The sequence below is a fragment of the Molossus molossus genome, unplaced genomic scaffold (genome assembly GCF_014108415.1).
Source record: "Molossus molossus isolate mMolMol1 unplaced genomic scaffold, mMolMol1.p scaffold_m16_p_10, whole genome shotgun sequence".
In the NCBI taxonomy this organism is placed as follows: domain Eukaryota; kingdom Metazoa; phylum Chordata; class Mammalia; order Chiroptera; family Molossidae; genus Molossus; species Molossus molossus.
This window is the reverse complement of record NW_023425345.1, coordinates 89,063,894-89,082,794: the sequence shown is the minus strand read 5'-3', so window position 1 is coordinate 89,082,794 and position 18,901 is coordinate 89,063,894. Positions and strand designations below refer to the sequence as shown.

The following is an 18,901-nucleotide window of genomic DNA, read 5'->3' as shown; positions in this document are numbered from 1 at the left end:
CCACTCTACCTGAACAAAAAATGGAAAAATGTCCTCGGGTGAGGATAAAAAAAAAAAAGTCTAAAGGGGGCAGAAATAACTTACCCTCCCCTGGAGTACAGTGTGGAAGAGAGTGTCAGGAGATGAACCAAGTAAGAACCATGTCATATTGGGCTTTGTAGGCCTTGGTAGTGATAATATGGAATTGGGACATAGGCTATATGTGTAGATGTTATTCTAAATGCAGTAGGGAATCACTGAATGGGTTTAACAAAAAAAGAAGAGAAATATGATTTATGTTTTTAAAAGATTACTTTGGTTGCACTATAAGGAGTGGCAAGACTGCAAGCAAGTCTAATGAGGCTGTTTGCTATTCTGCAGTCAAGTCAAGAGATGAAGGTGATAATGTGATGGAGGGTGGCAACAGCTGAAATGGAGAGAAGGGAAGAGAGTCCAGGTATATTTTGAAAGTAGAAATGATAAGTGAATTTGCTGGTGAATTGATTGGATGTGGAAGTTGAGAGAGAGGAAAGACACTTCAGGTGACACTTTGATGACTAGCTTGAAGGTGGTGTGGTTCAAGAGATAGGGAAGAATGAAAGAGGAGCAGGTTTGGGGATCTGATGAGCGTGAAAATTAAAGACTCCACTTGGAAATTGTTGAGTTTGAGATGCCTCTGAAATATCCAAGTAGAGATATAAAATGAAGCACCTGTTTGGACAGAATAGAGGTTAGGATAGATATAGATTTAAAGCCGTGGGAATGTTGAGTGTATGTAGGTAGAGAGCGTAGAAAAAAAGAAAAAGGCCCTGGTCGGTTTGGCTCAGCGGTTAGAGCGTCGGCCTGCGGTCCAGAGAGACCTGGGTTCGGTTCCCGCTAAGGGCATGTACCTCGGTTGCAGTTTGTCCCCGCCCCTGGTTGGGTCGTGCAGTGGCAGCCACTCATGTGTCCCTTTCACATTGATGTTTCTCTCAATCTCTCTCCCTCCCACTCTATCTGAACAAAATATGGTAAATGTCCTCAGGTAAGGATTAAAAAAAAAGAAAAAGAAAAAAGAAAGAAAAAGGACCCGAAAGCAGCCCAGGGAATTCCAGTACTTAGAGGCCAGGCGGAGGAGGACAGCCTGCAGGGGCCTTCCGAAGTGGCAGGGAGAAGGGCAGCAGGAAACCAAGGGACGGTGGTGTGAGAGCAAAGAGAGGCCTGTCATGTCATGAAGTATTTTATAACTTCAGAGTTCAGTGCCAGCAAGTTTAAAATTATTATTTCCAAAAATACAAACTTGAAATACCAACAAATAACTTACATTAGCCTACATAAAAGCCAATGAAATTCATGCAAGTAAAATGACAAAACGGATAAAATTGTAGAGGTTTGGAATTGACTCCAAATGGCTTCAGTGGAAAACGGGGTTGGCTTTTTTCTTTTCTAACTTCACAGAATACAGTCACTCTATATAAATCAGATATCAAAGACCAGAACAATCTAACTGCCAAACCATTAGGGAAAATCTTTCTAAAAAAAAAATTTTTTTTTATCCTCACCCGAGGACATTTTTCTATTTTTTGTTCAGATAGAGTGGGAGGGAGAGAGAGGAAGAGACAGAGAGAGAGAAACATCGATGTGAAAGGGACATATTGAGTGGCTGCCTCCTGCACGACCCAACCAGGGCTGGGGACAAAGTGCAACCAAGGTATGTGCCCTTAGTGGGAACCGAACCCAGGTCTTTCTGGACTGCAGGCTGACACTCTAACCACTGAGCCAAACTGGCCAGGGCAAAAAAAAAATTTTTTTACATAAAATTGGCTACAGTTTTGAGCACTTTCTATATGCCAGACATTCAAAACCTTTACATGCATTGTTTTTGTCTATTCCTACTGTTGGCCCTAGGGGATGGGTATAATTATTGTGACTGTCATTGTACAAATGAAGTAACAGAAGCAGACTTGTTCAAACCCATGCAAAGTACAATTGGTAGAACTATGATTTGAACCCAGGAACTTCTGATACCAGCACCCATGAGCTTAACCACTGTGTTACACTGGGCCATCTCATTTCCAAATAGAAAATGTAGATTAAAAAAAAAAACAAAAAAAAACTAATACAGATTTTAAAAACAAAAGCTCAGATATAATATCTACTAACATTTTGATGTGTAACTTTTTTTTTTATCCTCACCCGAGGACACTTATTTTCCATTTTTTGTTCAGATAGAGTGGGAGGGCGAGAGAGAGAGAGAGAAACATCGATGTGAAAGGGACACATCGAGTGGCTGCCATCCGCACAACCCAACCAGGGCCGGGAACAAACTGCAACCGAGGTACGTGCCCTTAGCAAGAACTGAACCTGGGTCTCTCTGGACCGCAGGCTGATGCTCTAACCGCTGAGCCAAACCAGCTAGGGCTGTAACTTTTCCTTTTTAAAATCTATTCTTGTATCTCTATTATGATAATAACTAACATTTATTGGACATATTATGTGCACTATTTTAAAGTCTTGCATACAGTAACTGGTGGAAGTGAGATGTGAACCAGACAGCCTTGTTCTCCTTCAATCTCTTGCTCTTTCACACAAATACATTATCTTTAGTTTTTCTTTTATTCCTGTTAATATATGTATATAAAAATAAATACACATATACATATATTTTTTCTTTTTATTCTCACCCGAGGACATTTTTGCATTTATCTTCAGATAGAGCAGGAGGGAGAGATGGAGAAAGAGAGAGAGAGAGAAACATGGATGGGAGAGAGACACATCGACTGGTTGCCACCCACACAACCCCGACCTGGGCCGGGTACAAACTACAACAGAGGTACGTGCCCTTATCGGGAACTGAACCCAGGTCTCTCTGGTCTGTGGGCCAACACTCTAACTGCTGAGCCAAATCGGCCAGGGCCATATATTTTTTCTTTTTATAAAACTATATATGTATATATTTTCCCCACTTTATGTATTATGAACATTTTTCCTATGAATAGCCTAAATATTGTCAGTTTCAAACCACCAGCATCCTAGAGATCATCAGGACTTCTTTAGATTATTAAAGATCCTTACAATACAGTTTTCTTTTTTCCTATAGTTTTTATTTTAAAGTTATTTCATTATTAGGTGCTTTCCTGCAACTCCTAAATTTTAAATTTATTCTATACTCTTTTATTTAACAAATATCTATTGGGCACATATTAGATGTACAAGACACGAGAGCAGTTTCTGTCTTCATAGATTGTACATCAAGTGGGATGACAGATAATTAAGTATATAATGATGTAGTTAATTATTTTATTGTCATTGTGCTGAGTGTCTCAGAGGAAAAAAAATACCACGGAGCATATAATTAGTCCATTGTCATTTGACTAGTCTATTGGGGTTAGGAAAGGCTTCTCTAGCATATGAATTTAAACAGAATCTGAAGGAAGGGTAGACGTTAGGAAGGGAAGAGAGCAAGAGGGAGGGGACAGCCTGTGTGAGGACTCCAAGATAGGAAGAAGTGTGATTCTTTCAAGAATCAAAAATAAGGTCAATATGACCAGAATACAGAGCGCTAGCAAAAACAATGGGGTGGTAATGAAGGCAGATCTATTGTATGTTTCTAAGGAATATTTCACACATGACAGGTAACACTGAAAATGGACTTTCTGTGTGTCATCTTTGGAAAATATCTATTTATATCCTTTGCCCATTTTTAAAATAAGATTATTTGATTTTTTGGTTTTTGAGACATACAGATGGCCAACAGGCACATGAAAAATGTTCAACATCACTAATTACTAGGGAAATATAAATCAAAACCACAATGAGATATACATTTCACACCTGTTAAATGGCTGTTATGAAAAAGACAAATAACAGGTGTTAGAGAGGATGTGGAGAAAAGTGAACCCTTGTTCACTGTTGGTGGGAATGTACTTTGGTATAGCCACTGTGGAAAACAGTATGGATATTCTTCAAAAATTAAGACTAGAATACCATATGATCCAGCTAGTATTCCACTGCTGAGTATCTATCCAAAAAATATGAAAACACTAATTTAAAGAGATATATGCACTAAGTTCATTGCAGCATTATGTACAATAGCCAAGATATGGAAAAAACACTGTGTCCATTAATGGACAAATGGATAAAGAAGATATTCTACACACGCACGCACACTGAAATACTGTTCAGCCATTAAAAGGGATGAAATCTTGCTTGGGCAGTGTTGCTCAGTGGTTGAGCATCGACCCATGCACCAAGAGGTCACTGGTTTGTTTCCTGGTCAGGGCGTATCCCCAGGTTGGGGGCCAAATCCCAGTGTGGGGCATCCAGGAGGCGGCCAGTTAATGTTTTCTCTCATCAATGTTTCTATCTCTTTCTCTCCCTTACTCTCTCTCTAAAATCAACGAGGAAAAAAAATGTTTTTTTTTATACTCACCCAAGGACATTTTTCCATTTTTTGTTCAGATAGAGTGGGAGGGAGAGTGAGGAAGAGAGAGAAATGTCGACATGAAAGGGACACATCGAGTGGCCACCACCCACACAACCAACCAGAGCCAGGGACAAACCTCAACCGAGGCACGCGCCCCTAGTGGGAACTGAACCCAGGTCTCTCTGGACCCCAGGCCGATGCTCTAACCACTGAGCCAAACTGGCCAGGGCAAAATATTTTTTAAAAAGGAATGAAATCTTGCCATTTGTAACAACATGGATGGACCTTGAGGGTCAGATGGAGAAAAAAGTCAGATGGAGAAAGACAAATAAGCATAATTTCACTCATGTAGAATCTAAAAAATAAACAAACCAAACCAAAAACAAACTCATAGATACAAAGAACAGAATTGTGTGGTGATTACCAGAGGGGAAGGGGTTGGGAGGCGGGCAAAACGGGTGAAGGAAATCAACTGTATGGTAATGGATGGTAATTAGACTTTTGGTAAAGATTACTTTATAGTGTATATAGATGTCAAATTTTAATGTTGTACACCTAAAATTTATATAATGTTACATATCAATTTTACCTCAATGTTTAAAAAAAGCTTTCTAGGGGAACACATCTGTTTGAAACTTAATTAAAAAAACAAGACCCTGTTTTTCTAATAAGCATTGAGTGTTCTCCTTAAGAAATGTTTTCTTGCCCTGGCCGGTTTGGCTCAGCGGTTAGAGCGTCGGCCTGCGGTCCGGAGAGACCCGGGTTTGGTTCCCGCTAAGGGCATGTACCTCGGTTGCAATTTGTCCCCGGCCCTGGTTGGTCGTGCGGGTGGCAGCCACTCGATGTGTCCCTTTCATGTTGATGTTTCTCTCTCTCTCTCTCTTCCTCTCTCTCCCTCCCACTCTATCTGTACAAAAAATGGAAAAATGTCCTCGGTTGAGGATAAAAAAAAAAAAAGAAATGTTTTCTTTGCCTGGCCTGTGTGGCTCAGTAGTTGAACATTCAACCCATGCACCAAGAGGTCACCAATTCAATTCCTGGTCAGGACACATGCCCATGTTGTGGGCCAAATCCCCAGTGGGGGGGATGTGGTAGGCAGCCAATCAATGTTTCTGTCTCTCTCTCCCTCTCCCTTCCTCTCTCTCTAAAAATCAATAAAGAAAAAACATTTTAAAAAATGAAAAGGAGTGTTCTCTTTGCTTTGTTGAGCTAAATCATATACCATTAATCACGTTTATAAATGATCCCACCAGAAACGGTAAGAAATTTATAGCAGAAACTGTTAGTTATTCCCCAATAGATATTTTTGCTTTTCCTCTATATTAGTAGAACCCCTAATCTTTGACAGGGTATATGGCTACTCAGAATTTTAAAAAATCCACATTGCCCAGCCTACTTTGTGATCACAGGTGTGGTCATGTGACTAAGTGCTGGCTAGTGAAATGTAAACAAATGTGTCTTGTCCCAACTTTGGGTCTCTTCGTTAAAGACAACTGGTGTGCACTCCTTGCTCCTTTTACTTTGCCTCTGGCTGCATCCTTTCTCCTGGAGTGTGGATGTCATTGTCACTGTCTTAGAATTCTAGGATAAGGGCCTTGACTTTGGAATGATGGAAGTCAACAGGAAGAAGTCTGGGGTTTTGTGGACCAGAGTTCCCAGTTCTGGATGTCCTACTTTTAGATTTTTACAAAAGAGAGAAGTAAACTTTTTTTTCCTTTATTGATTTTATTTATTTATTTATCTATTTATTTATTTATTGCATTTATTTTCAGATAGAGCAGGAGGGAGAGAAGGGGAGAGAGAGAGAGAAACATCAATGTGAGAGAGACACATCAAGTGGTTGCCATCCACATGACCCCAACCGGGGCCGGGGACAAACTGCAACCGAGGTACATGCCCTTAGTGAGAGTCAAACTTGGCACTCTCTGGTCCACGGGCTGATGCTCTAACTACTGAGCAAAACCGGCCAGGGCTTCTTTATTGATTTTAGAGAGAGAGGAAGGGAGAGGGAGAGACATAGAAACATCAATGAGAGAGAATATCAATTGGCTGCCTCCTGCATGGCCCCCATTGAAGATTTGGCCCAACCTGGGCATGTGCCCTGACCCGGAATCAAACCAGCGACCTCTTGGTGCATGGGTTAACATTCAACCACTGAGCCACACCAGCTAGGCAAGAGAAGTAAACTTTTATCATGTTTAAGTCAGTGTTACTTTGAACCTTTTTTACTAATCTTAACTGAAGTGACAGAATAAAAATAGTTCAAATCACAAATGAGTAAAAAAAAAAAAATGTATCTAAAGGATTAGTACCAATTAAAATGCAAGTGTCTCCATAATAACCAAGTACAATACAGATCACAAGTTATAAACTACTTTCCCCTCAAAAGGTCTCATGAACACTCCAAGTGATTTTTACATGTATGTCTTCTCTACCCATACGGTAGGCTTTCTGTCTGTAGGTCCATCTTATTTAGCTCGTAGAGGTCCAGCATAATGGTAGGGGGCAGTAGAGTGCAGAGTTTAACAAGTGGATCTTGAGAATTGCTTTACCTAAATTTGAATCTTGACTCCTTTACTTCCTATTTATTTACTTAAATTTTTTTTTATCCTCACCCAAGGACATTTCTCCATTTTTTTGTTCAGATAGAGTGGGGAGGGAGAGAAAGAGAGAGAGAAACATCAACGTGAAAGGGACACATCGAGTGGCCACCATCCACACGACCCAACCAGGGCCGGGGACAAACCGCAACTGAGGTACATGCCCTTAGCGGGAACTGAACCTGTGTCTCTCCGGACCGCAGGCCGACGCTCTACCACTGAGCCAAACCAGCCAGGGCTATGTATATATATATTTTTATACTTAATATTTTTTATAAAGACAGACTTTTATTATTTTTTAAATATGTTTTTGATTTTTTTTTTTTTTTTAGAGAGAAATAGAAACATTGATGAGAGAGAAACATTGATTGGCTGCCTCCTGCATGCCCCCTACTGGGGACCAAGCCCGAAACCCAGGCATGTGCCTTGACTGGTAATCAAATCGGGACCTCTCAGTCCATGGGATGACACTCAATCCACTGAGCCACACCAGCCAAGCAATTTACTTAATATTTTTTATTCTCAGTTTATTGTTTGTCAAAATGAGATAATAATGATATCCCTTACTTTATAGAATTGTGTGGTAGATTAAATAACAGAAGGTAAGTAGTATGCTTAGCAAAGAACCTGATATGCAGTAAGCACTCAATGCTAACAATAATTGTAACCTGTAGGTGCTTAATAAATACTTGTATAATATATTTTTATGAATATTTTGCCCAAGAAGATTACTTGTTTCTTAGGCATTAAAATATAATCCTTTCCTTTTGCCTGTCATGAATAATCTGATAAATGCAATTAAAAATGAATTTAGTCTAAAAAGTACAGTAATGATTTCTAGTTTTAAGTCGGCATATCAATTAGGGTCTCAGCTGAAAACAAATGACATACTCAACTTGCTATAGTCCCAGGAGGGTTTATTTACAGGGGGATTCTTTACAGAGGTGTGAATAGAATCACAGGGACGAGGAGTATAACCAGGACTTACTAGCACTGGCTGTTCCTTCTAGGCCAGATGGGACAAAGAGAGGGAGCAATTGCTGGACCCCAGAAGGAGAGAATCCTTTGAGGGGAGGAGCAGCCAGCCTGAGGTGACTTTGCCAGGATCAACCCAGGGTAATAATTACTTGACCTCCACATCGCTCTCTTCCCCAGTCCCCTGCAGGGGCTCCTCATGGCCCAAACTAATCAGAAACCAAGGGGGCAAGGAACACCCTCCATGCAGGATAGTCCATTGAGATCAACTTTCGGGGCAGAAAGCAGGGTGGAAAAGGTAAAGAGTGGATCTGGAGGAGAGAAAGGGAGACAATTGGCACCATGTCAGAATAAGTGCCAGCACGCTTTTGGTGTGACCGTCAAGTCAGAGTTTGGTGCAGAATCCAATTGGATGCCATTTAATTATAAGCAGTGTGACTCTCCCGTATTGATGGATAGGAACAGAATTCTGAATAGCCTCAAGCAATAAATACCTTTGTTGAATGTATTGGTAAATCAAATAGTGAAACAAGCTAGCTAGGAGGTTAGAGGCTCACATCACACTTAGGAATTAGGTAATACGTGTTACCTGAATTTCGGTGACCTGGGCTGTGACACCACCCCCCTTAGACGGCATGGGCTTGGAATTCCTGTTGGTGCAGCAACCATGAAAGAGGACTCGGCTTCTCCCTCCAGGTTGTGCAGAAAAGGATCCCGGAATTCTGCTCTTCCAGACCTCATCCTCATAACCAGCCTAGAAGGCACTCCCAAATTGCTTGTGTGGGTGACCCCAGATCACTTGGGGGTTATTTCATTGTTTTCTTGGGTGTAAGTGACTTTTAGCTCCACAAAGATTTGAAATTAAGTGTAAAAATGCTGAAGTAAACCAAGCTCACCTACTAATACTATTTTCCAGTTAGGCTTTGAGAATATATTACACCTGTGTCTTCTATAGTTTATAGTTCAGTATTTAGGATATAAAAGATAATGTGGACTGTTTGATTTGCTTTGTGACCTGTTAAATTAGCTTTATGATTTAATTTTTAAAAACTTTATGACATAATATTTCAAACACATACAGAATTTTAAAAATAGTATAATAAACCACCATCTATCTGCCATTCAGCTTCAGCAATTATTAGGCTTATGGCCAATTTTGCTTCATCTGTATTCTCAATATGTACCTCTCCTATATTGTTGTTTTTTTTTTTTTTATCCTCACTTGAGGACATTTTTCCATTTTTTGTTCAGATAGAGTAGGAGGGAGAGAGAGAGAGAAAAACATCGACGTGAAAGGAACACATCGAGTGGTTGCCACCCGCACGACCCAACCAGGGCTGGGGACAAACTGCAACTGAGGTACATGCCCTTAGAGCGAACTGAACCCGGGTCTCTCTGGACCACAGGCCAATGCTCCAACCGCTGAGCCAAAGCGGCCAGGGCTCTCCTATATTGTTTTGAAGTAAATCTCAGGTAACCTATAATTCATCTATAAATATCTCAGTAAGAAATGCTAAGAGAGCCCTGACTGGTATTGCCCAGAGGTTAGAGCGTTGGCCTGAAGGGTCTCGGGTTCAATTCCCAATCAAGATCATGTACCTGGAATGCAGGTTTGATCCCCGACCCAGGGCGCATTCAGGAGGCAACCAATCGATGTTTCTCTCTCTCTCTTTTCTCTCTCTCTCTCTATTTCTATCTCTATCTCTCTCTCTCTCTCCCCTCCCCCCTTCCCTTCCACTGTATTGTCTCTAAAAATCAATGGAGCCCTGAGCCCTGGCTGGTTTGGCTCAGCAATTAGAGCTCTGGCCCGCAGACCAGAGAGACCAGGGTTCGGTTCCTGCTAAGGGCATGTACCTCTGTTGCAATTTGTCCCCGGCCCGGGTTGGGATCGTGTTGCGACCAGTCAATGTGTCTCTCTCACGTTGATGTTTCTCTATCTCTCTTCCTCCCTCTCTCCTTCCCACTTTATCTGAAGATAGATGTAAAAATGTCCTCAGGTAAGGATAAAAAAACCCCACAACAAACAAAAAAATAAAAATAAATTGAAAACAATATCCTCAGGGAAGGATTAACCAGAAAAAAGAAAAGAGAAGAAAAGAAATGCCAAAAGATATAGACTCTTTTTCTAACATAACCATAACATCATTATGTAACTGGGGGAAAAAAATGATAATGATTATTTAACATCCTTAAATATTCAGTCAACATGCAACTTTCCAGATTGCTGATAAATATCTTTTTTTTTTTTTTTTTTTTTACTTTGCTTGTTTGAGTCAGGATCCAAATTAGATACACACCTTTCAATTGCTTAATATAATTTTTAAGTCTCTTTAATTTAAAAGTCCATCCTCTGTTTCTCTCTCTCTTTTTTCCCTTGCATTTAGTTGTTAAAGTTTGTTTGTGCTATAGAGATACCCACAATCTGGGAGTTGCTTAATGCATTCTTGAAGCAAATTTTAATATGTTTCCAAGTCCCTTGTGTTTTCTGCAAATTGTGATTCTAATTTGAACTTGTCATTAGTTAACTGATTTACACTTGTGATTCTCTGTTGAGGGATGTAAAATAATTGTATTATGGTTGGAAGCAGAATTAGAATATTTAATAAAAAGCTCACTATATAAAACATTTTAAGTTTATAAGAATTACTAGGTACTTGGGAATATTTTTCTGTCAGAAAATTTAAAGGCTGGAAAAGAAAATGGACTATTTTCAGTTTATAAGTGCAATTTAAAATGTTTAAATGTATTTAATTTACTTTCATGAAAGGTTTTCTTAAGAGTTTTATTTTAGTTGCTAGTCTTATACTAGAATAAGAATTGTAAATTGAACTTGAAAGCATAAAAAAATTTAGACTTTAGTGTTACTTTAAAAAAAGAGAATGTTAATTAAAAAGTAATCTGTGAGCCCAGCTGGTGTGGCTCAGTGGCTGAGCGTTGACCCATGCACCAGGAGGTCACCGCTTCAGTTCCTGGTCAGGGCACATGCCCAGGTTGTGGGCCCGATCCCCGGTGGGGGGCATGCAGGAGGTGGCCAACGATGTTCTCTCTCATCGATGTTTCTCTCTCTCCCTCTCACCTTGCTCTCTCTCTAAAATCAATAAAGAAAAAAAGAAAAAAAGTTATCTGTAAATAATCCCCTTGTGCAGGAAACCTGCCTCAAAGATACCAAAATACTCACGTTGGCATAAAGATGATGATATAATAATATCCACCAAGGCTCAAATGGAGGGCAGGGGCGAAGTGTTGAACAGAAAACTGGAGAGTCCCTTGGCTCCCTTCCTCACCCAGCTCCAGACAGGCCAGCACTCTGTGTTCCGAGTCTGAACCACCCAATGTCCTTCTAGTGAATTCCTTTTCAGTTTAAGCTAGTCTGAGTCCGTTTCTATGCCTGCAACCAGGAATCCTGAATAAAATTTCACATTTATAATTTTATTATTATATGTCTGCATCCATTCTCTGTGAGGGGAATTCCATGTCTGATCTGGTTCATCATTTTATCTGCAGAATCTAGGCACTTACTAAATGTTTATTGAATAACGGAATGATTGAAGCCTTCCTTATATCTTATATATACTCTTCACTGTATCTTAATATTACAATTGTAGAACTTATCACATAAATATATTAATAAAAATGTCTGTTTTTCCTATTAGAAAAGTAAGTTCAAGATCAGAGATCTTGCCCTGGCTGGTTTGGCTCAGCAATTAGAGCATCCGTCTGAGGACCAAAGGGTTGTGGGTTTGATTCCCGGTCAAGGGCACAAACCTGTTTCAGGTTTGATCCCCAACCCCTAGTGGGGCACGTGCAGGAGGTGGCCGATTTATGTGTTTTTCTTGAGTTCTTTCTTTCTTTCTTTCTTTCTTTCTCTCTCTCTCTCTCTCTCTCTCTCTCTCTCTCTCTCTCTCTCTCATCTATCTATCTATCTATCTATCTATCTAATCTCCCTTCCATTCGTTCTAAAAAACCAATGGAAAAATATCCTCGAGTGAGGATTAATGATAACCACAAAAAAGATCAGAGATCTTACCTTGCTTATTTTTTAAAACTCAGTTCTTAGGGAGGGTCTAGTACATACTAGGTAGAGAATGAAGGAGGCAGGAAGGACAGGATATGTGCCAGGAATTACATTACTGCTGGACACACAGCACAAAGAATACGGTGCTCCCCGCCTTAGAAGGGTGCGCAGTGTGGTGAAGGAAATAGGTAAACAGATTACTATAGTGAGCATTTGTTAGAACATAATGTACAACATGTTTTGTGGAAGATAGAGAAGATTTCTCAGAGGAGAGTGAGAGACCAGCAGGCAGATGGCGTAGGGAACTGCAGTTGAAAAGGCAATGTGATGTGAGGAAAAAAGCAACAAGATGTGAAAATTATGATGTTAGAGCGTAGGTACGATTGACCACAGGGTATTCAAAGTAACGAGACTGTCCAGACTGTGGTCTGAGGTTGCCTTTATTTTTTTATTTTTATTTTTTTTTCCATTTTTGTACAGATAGAGTGGGAGGGAGAGAAAGGAAGAGAGAGAGAGAGAGAGAGAGAGAGAGAGAGAGAGAAACATCGACGTGAAAGGGACACATCGAGTGGCTGCCACCCGCACGACCGACCAGGGCCGGGGACAAACTGCAACCGAGGTACGCGCCCTTAGCGGGAACCGAACCCGGGTCTCTCCGGACCGCAGGCGGACACTCTAACCGCTGAGCCAAACCGGCCAGGGCTGAGGTTGCCTTTAAATGGAAAGTAAGCAGAAGGTTAAGAAAACGTCAAGTACTTTTGTGATTAGAAGGGAAAGTAAGTTTTCTGACTGGTCGCTGAGACTGCTTGGCCTTGTCTCATTCCCTCTTTTTTTTAAAAAAACAAAAACAAAAACACGGAACGCTTCACGAACGTGCGTGTCATCCTTGCGCAGGGGCCCTGCTAATCTTCTCTGTATCGGTCCAATTTCAGTGTGTGTGCTGCCGAATGAGCACTCTTTCCCTCTCTTATCGTCCATTCTCTCTGTCCCTTTTCCCCTAAGTGACTGGGTCATTATGCCTGAAACTGGGGAGCTGTTGGAGGGGATATTAGTAAGCTCAAATTACTGCTGATGTAGAGCTGTGTTCCACAACCAGTTTTATTGGTAATGAAGGTAATATTTTCGTCTCCATCTCTTTCCATTTGTTTTCATTTCAGGAGGGGGAAGGGAGGCTATTTATTGATGAAGAAAAAGTGAAGATAAGGAATATATAAAACGGGGTCACTTTAACCAAGCGGCTAAAATTATTAACATTATGAAGGTTGAGGCATGAGGAAATGATTCAGTTCTTGTCCTAACTAGCCTGAGAATTTAAACTTTTTGAACTTTCCCATCCTGTGTCAATGCCTGGATATACATCTGGAACATGTACCAGACTTCCAAATAACCCTCTGATTACTCCCCTGAAGGACTCACGTATCTGGAACACCTGGCAGCCATCATCCAGCCTGCCTGACATCTGACTGATAACCATCCTGAATGAATCCTAAGGCTAAGAATGCAGGACTGGGTTCGCAGGTGTTCAATTTATTATTATGCTTCACAGCTTACAAATGTACATTTTTATGTATGAAATTACTGCATAATAAAAACATCTTATGCACACAAAAAAGAACGCGGGACTGATCATTGTCAAGAGTGCACTTTTCACTGTAAGAACTCTTAAACTTTTCTTTCTTCTTTGGAACACTTCTGTTTTTGTTTTTTTTTTTTGAAACTCTAAAACCTGTTGAAAATCCTTATCATTTATTTCTATGCAAAACCTCCAAACTCCTTTTGAGTTCGTTTGACATTGGCCTCCTCGAAACCTGGAATACTGCACAATCTGAAATACTGAACACCTGAGCCAACTTAAACCCCAACAATCTGGAATATCTAACACTTGGAGCAAGAGACTTGGACAGGGAGAAGGAAATAGGGATCAAAAGGATCTAGAACAACAGGAACAAGAGAGTATAAGTCAAGATTGTTGTTGCAACTGCTTTGTTTCCTTGAGCAGATCAGAAAATGTAGGACAGTGACTCAAGCTTCTGACACCTCAGTGGTATCTGGGGAGCTGCTAAAACAGATGGATGGGGCCTGTGACTAGCACTCAGAAGATCTCAGGTAAGGCCCCTATACCTGTATGTTTCACCAGCCTCTGAGGTGATTAGCACTCCAAAGTTTGAAAACTTCTACTCAAGAGTCTATTGGATCCCAAATTATTATACTCGAAGCAAAACAAAGTTTTCAAGACATTTTTAAGGATACTGGAACCCGGTGAGCAGTTTTTCTGCGGAAAGCAAGGGACACAACTGAGAAGCATATGAGAAATCAGTAGGATTGGAGAGAGGCAGGAGGTGGTGGGGGAAGAAGGGTAGTGGGCGTGTACTGAAAAGAATTTGGGCAGGGCACCCCAGGCGGGAAGGAATGGGGGAACAGTTTAGGCTGAATCACAGGTGGCGTTGTGCAGGACTGCAACCCCAGGACGCGGAATGCAGACTGTTCTCTTGGGAACCTGAAAGGATGGCACACAGAGGCAGGAAGAAGGGCTTTGCTTCCAGAGTTCCTGTTCCAGCCAGGCTTCTGGCCAAATGTCTTGAGTCACCATGTCTGGAATCCTGTTTCCACTGGGAACTGGCCCAGAGAAAGGAATACCCGCTCCATCTACCTTTATAGAAACATCATGGAATCAGTGATGGGCTCTACAGAATGCCTCCAGGGGTGCATGGACTTCAAGTCTCCATGGATGAGATAACATTAAAAAATGCTTTGTACCAAGCAGAAAAAGACAAATACCACATGATCTCACTTATATATGGAATATAATGAACATAACAGTCTGAGGAATAGGGTAGACCCAGAAACACGGAAGTAGGGTACAGACGGACAACCCTCAGAAAAGGGGGTGGTGGGGGGATGGGAAGAGATAAACCACAGAACTTATATGCATGTGCGCATAACCAATGGACATGGACAACAAAGCCGGGGACGGGGGTGGGGGATGGGGAGGAGGGTGTCAATGGGGTAAAAAAGGAGAAACATCTGTAACAAAAATAAAATTAAAATAAATAAATAAACAAATAAATAAATAAAATCTAACCAGAAAAAAATAATAATAAAATAAAATTCTATAACTGTAAATATCTGGGAGAATTTGAAGAATGTTAAAAGTAAAGCACAAGTAGCGGGGGAAACTATGAGAAAATATATGTAATCTGCTCATTTTCATTCATGCATTTTGAAATGGGGAAAATATACGTAGCTAATAAAAAAAACTGCTTTGTAAAGCATAAAGCACTAAACAAAGGTAAGCCTCGTTACTCTGATTCTCCTGGGTGTCATCTTTCCAGAGGTTTTTCACCTCAAGATAGTGCTCCCATGGCCCTGGGTGACCCAGCTCAGATCCTTCTTCCAGGCTGGTGTGGTGTGGGTTAACAGTGTGTGTAAGTGCTCAGCTATTTACACTGAAGTCACAAATATGAGGCAGCTGGCGTTCCTCTCTTTTTAAAAATCAGTGTGCAATCTTTTCTTCCTTCCCCACCCACTTCCTCCTTGAGTCAGTGTTCATGAACCCTCTTCTCACAGATACTTCTGTCTTGATCACCCACAAAACAGGTTTCCTATGTTGCAAGAAACAATAAGGGTTGTTGCAAACAAATACATCTACCCGATGGCTATTGCTCATGAATTGAAACAAGGGTCTCTATTAAAAGTGACTGGTTTCCAAACTGATCTACTCCGTGTTGTCTCTGAAAAGCACTTGGCAGTTCGTGAAAAAAGCTCTGTTGCCATAAAGGAAGTCCATTTGAAAAGTTTAGGGATGAACATAAACATCCTATGTTTTCTGTAAGCATTTCCTTATGGATCATGACTCTATATTCATCATTTTCAGACAGGTATTTATTTTCAGACTGCAGTCATTGATTCATTTCCTTGACAAACTTTTTTTGAGAGTTAAATTTAAATTTGAATTTTTTTAATCCTCAACTGAGGACATTTCTGCGGGTATCTTCAGATAGAGCGGGAGGGAGAGATGGAGGAAGAGAAAGAGAGAAATATCGATGTGAGAGAGAAACATTGAGTGGTTGCCACCCACATGACCCCAACTGGGGCCGGGGACAAAATGCAATCGAGATACGTGCCCTTAGAGGGAACCGAACCGGGGACTCTCCAGTCCATGAGCAGACCCTCTAACTGCTGAGCCAAACTGGCCAGGGCTTTTGGGGAGTTCTTATGTTGAAGGCTTGACACTGAAGCCCTAGGGGTACAATTGTGACCAATATGGAAGAAATCCATGACTATGAGGAGCTCAGGTATAAATGTCCTAAGATATTACCTGCAAAGTTATGCATACACTATTATAGGGCCAATGTAAGGAACCTGGAATATTAGGGGGTAGGGAAATAACAAGAGGCAGTGATAAAATGTTCTGAAGAATAAAAAATTGTGGTTTTTTTTGTTTTTTAATCCTCACCGGAGGACATTTTTTCATTTTTTTGTTCAGATAGAGTGAGAGGGAAAGAGAGGGAGAGAGAGAGAGAGAGAAACCTTGACGTGAAAAGGACACATCGAGTGGCTGCCTCCCGCACGACCCAACCAGGGCCGGGGACAAACTGCAACCATGGTACGTGCCCTTAGCGGGAACCGACCCCGGGTCTCTCTGGACCAGAGGCCAATGCTCTAACCGCTAAGCCAAACCAGGGCAAGGAGTAAAAGATTTGTGTAGAATAGGATTTTGCTCGTTCCTCCAACACAGCATTTTTTTAAAAAATTTATTTCATTTTTTAGAGAGAGGAAGGGAGAGGAAGGGAGAGGAAGAGAGAGATAGAAACATCGATGAGAGAGAACATTTATTGGCTGCGTTTTGCGTGCCCCTCACTGGGGATTTGGCCCACAACCTGAGCATGTGCCCTGACCCGGAATCGAACCGGCAGCCTCTTGGTGCATGGGTCAGTGCTCAATCCCTGAGCCACACTGGTCAGGCCAACCCAGCATTCTTGCTTTCTCTTTCCCTATATCATAATTAAAAGGCATCTGTTGTTTGAGTCCGGGAAGGAACAGAGACTTGGAGAAAAGAAGAAAAAAAAAACATGATGAGAGTGAGGCCTCATGAAGAGCTGAAGATTAATTAGCTAAGAGTTCTGCCTAGCACTGTAAAGTTCTCAGGTCGCTATAATTTACTCAATACCATGGACCAGTATCTTTTAAAAATTTTTTTTAATAAGTTTTGAGGGTATAATAATTTTTTATCAGTGTTGAAAGAACTTTGAATATCTCTTAGACAGTTGGAATTAGTGAATTTAATTTTAATTTTATATTTTGAATAGGTATCCACATAGTTCAAAATAAAAAAGGTACAAGAGTATAGAGTGAAAATTCTTCTTTTACCTTTGTTTTCCAGCTGCCCAGCACCTCTCCCCTGAAGAAATTGATTCAATTAGTTTTGTGGATATCCTTATTTTACCCATATTTTATGGATATAATAAGTATATATTAAACCAGCTTTCTAAATTGAGAATAAACCTCACCTTGGCCCTGTGGCAACCTGTTCTCAAATATATCCTGTTCTACAAAACTTTCATGAATCAGAAATTCAGATTTTATTTTCCTGATGAGTATAGCGTGCGCTATTCTCAAGGAGGAAAAGAGTGAGAAAAACAACTAGAAGAGGCATGAACATATATATATATATATATATTTTTTTTTTAGAGTGTTAGTACTCTAATAGAATTTCATGCCATCAATCTCTGCCAAAGAAGATTATATTGCCAACTTTTAAAAATCTGTTTCCCTAAGGAATCTATACCTGGTTCTGCCTGGCCAGTGTAGCGCAGTGGTTGAGCATTGTCCCATGCACCAAGAGGTCACCAGTTCGATTCCTGCTCAGGACACATGCCCAGGGTTGTGGGCTCGAGGCAGCTGATCCAAACATCGATGTTTCTATCTCTCTCTCTCCTTCTCACTTCCTTGCTCTTTAAAAAAAACAATAAAAACATATATATAAAAAAGAAAGTATACCTGGTTCTATCAAGATTACAAAATAATAGCCTTGCTAAGTGCTATGTCATCTTCTATATATATCATTGAAACTTCACAACAATCACAATACAGTAAGTACATTTTATAAATGAAGAAAACAAAGGACAGGCAAATTTTCAAATCTGAGCAGGGGCTCCAAGCCCCTCACTCTTAACCTGCTTGATATTCACTATTCATTCTGATAGACAATAGACAAAAGAAGGCACATCATAATTTTTTTTGTTTACATAGTTTGTTCTTGTTTATTCAAAAACGTTTATTCTCAAATTTTAGGATCTATCAAAATTACTCATGATGTTTATGGAAAGGGACAACAGTATGGTGATTGCTGGGGGTGGGGATGGGGGGTTTAATGGACAGAGACTTGACTTGGGGTAGTGAACTTACAATACAGTGCACAGATGATGTGTTGTAGAATTGCGCACCTTAAACTTGTATAATTTTGTTAACCAGTGTCACTTTAATAAGAAAAAAGAATTACCCACGGTGGTTAAATGCAGATACCCAGGCCTTAGCACTGATCTAAAGAATTAGAATCTTGCCCTTGCTGGTTTGACTCAGTGGTTAGAGCATTGGCCTGTGGACCAGAGTCCCAGGTTCAGATCCCGCTAAGGGCACGTACCTCAGTTGCAGTTTGTCCCCGGCCCCAGTTGGGGTCGTGTGGGTGGCAGTCACTCGATGTGTTTCTCTCACATGGATGTTTCTCTCTTTCTCTCACCACTCCCCCCCCCCCCCCCCCGCTCTTTATCTGAAGATAAATGCAAAAATGTCCTCAGGTGAGGATAAATAAAAAAGAATTAGAATTTCTGGTGGGTGGAGTAGCGGAGGGAGGGAGGGGAATGGGCCTGGGAGACCTGGGTCCAAGGGGAAACTGGGGTGGGGGTGGGGAGAGTGGCAGCTGCTTTT

The 18,901-nt window shown here is 40.8% G+C and overlaps 1 non-coding gene across 1 annotated transcript; it reads right to left on the bottom strand.

Moving 5' to 3' along the window:
• Positions 1-12,823: 12,823 nt before the first annotated feature.
• LOC118624771 lies at positions 12,824-12,929 on the bottom strand. Its single transcript, XR_004958443.1, has one exon. It is a non-coding gene; the product is annotated as a U6 spliceosomal RNA (small nuclear RNA).
• Between the last annotated feature and the right edge of the window lie 5,972 nt (positions 12,930-18,901).